The sequence below is a fragment of the Triticum aestivum genome, unplaced genomic scaffold (assembly GCF_018294505.1).
Source record: "Triticum aestivum cultivar Chinese Spring unplaced genomic scaffold, IWGSC CS RefSeq v2.1 scaffold114984, whole genome shotgun sequence".
Classification (NCBI taxonomy): domain Eukaryota; kingdom Viridiplantae; phylum Streptophyta; class Magnoliopsida; order Poales; family Poaceae; genus Triticum; species Triticum aestivum.
In genome coordinates this window covers 1-1,293 of record NW_025276008.1, presented here as the reverse complement: position 1 = coordinate 1,293, position 1,293 = coordinate 1, and the positions used below count along the sequence as shown (strand labels likewise).

The 1,293-nt window shown below is 57.5% G+C and overlaps 1 non-coding gene across 1 annotated transcript; it reads left to right on the top strand.

Annotated features, from left to right (window-relative positions):
- Positions 1-427: 427 nt before the first annotated feature.
- Positions 428-584, top strand: LOC123178329 (5.8S ribosomal RNA). Its single transcript, XR_006489486.1, has one exon. It is a non-coding gene; the product is annotated as a 5.8S ribosomal RNA (ribosomal RNA).
- The last annotated feature ends 709 nt before the right edge of the window (positions 585-1,293 follow it).

The window sequence follows — 1,293 nt, the reverse complement described above, 5'->3', positions numbered from 1 at the left end:
GTCCGGCCGAAGTGCCGCGGTCGGCCGCCTCGAAGCTCCCTTCCCAACGGGCGGTGGGCTGAATCCTTTGCAGACGACTTAAATACGCGACGGGGCATTGTAAGTGGCAGAGTGGCCTTGCTGCCACGATCCACTGAGATCCAGCCCCATGTCGCACGGATTCGTCCCTCCCCCACAACTTTCCTTCACCAAGTAAGGTTCGAAGATGCCATCAAAATCTGCACCGCAAAATCATGAGGACTAGAAATGGCTAAGTCCCTTGTAAGATAGACCCTTGTACCCAATAAGGCCAGTGGAAACAACACTCAAAACTATATGTGCCAAATGCAAAAGATACTTGGCCGATTCATGCGGATGCCGTCGTCAGAGGCTACACTGCTAAGTCATGCTCAAGGCAAATGGTATAGTCCCTTATATGACATATACAATGGTATTGCGATGGGATATCTCGGCTCTCGCATCGATGAAGAACGTAGCGAAATGCGATACCTGGTGTGAATTGCAGAATCCCGCGAACCATCGAGTCTTTGAACGCAAGTTGCGCCCGAGGCCACTCGGCCGAGGGCACGCCTGCCTGGGCGTCACGCCAAAACACGCTCCCAACCACTCTCAACGTGAATCGGGATGCGGCATCTGGTCCCTCGTCTCTCAAGGGACGGTGGACCGAAGATTGGGCTGCCGGCGTACCGCGCCGGACACAGCGCATGGTGGGCGTCCTCGCTTTATCAATGCAGTGCATCCGGCGCGCAGCTGGCATTATGGCCTTTGAACGACCCAACAAACGAAGCGCACGTCGCTTGGACCGCGACCCCAGGTCAGGCGGGACTACCCGCTGAGTTTAAGCATATAAATAAGCGGAGGAGAAGAAACTTACAAGGATTCCCCTAGTAACGGCGAGCGAACCGGGAGCAGCCCAGCTTGAGAATCGGGCGGCTGTGCCGTCCGAATTGTAGTCTGGAGAGGCGTCCTTAGCGACGGACCGGGCCCAAGTCCCCTGGAAAGGGGCGCCTGGGAGGGTGAGAGCCCCGTCCGGCCCGGACCCTGTCGCCCCACGAGGCGCCGTCAACGAGTCGGGTTGTTTGGGAATGCAGCCCAAATCGGGCGGTAGACTCCGTCCAAGGCTAAATACAGGCGAGAGACCGATAGCGAACAAGTACCGCGAGGGAAAGATGAAAAGGACTTTGAAAAGAGAGTCAAAGAGTGCTTGAAATTGCCGGGAGGGAAGCAGATGGGGGCCGGCGATGCGCCCCGGCCGTATGCGGAACGGCTCTTGCTGGTCCGCCGCTCGGCTCG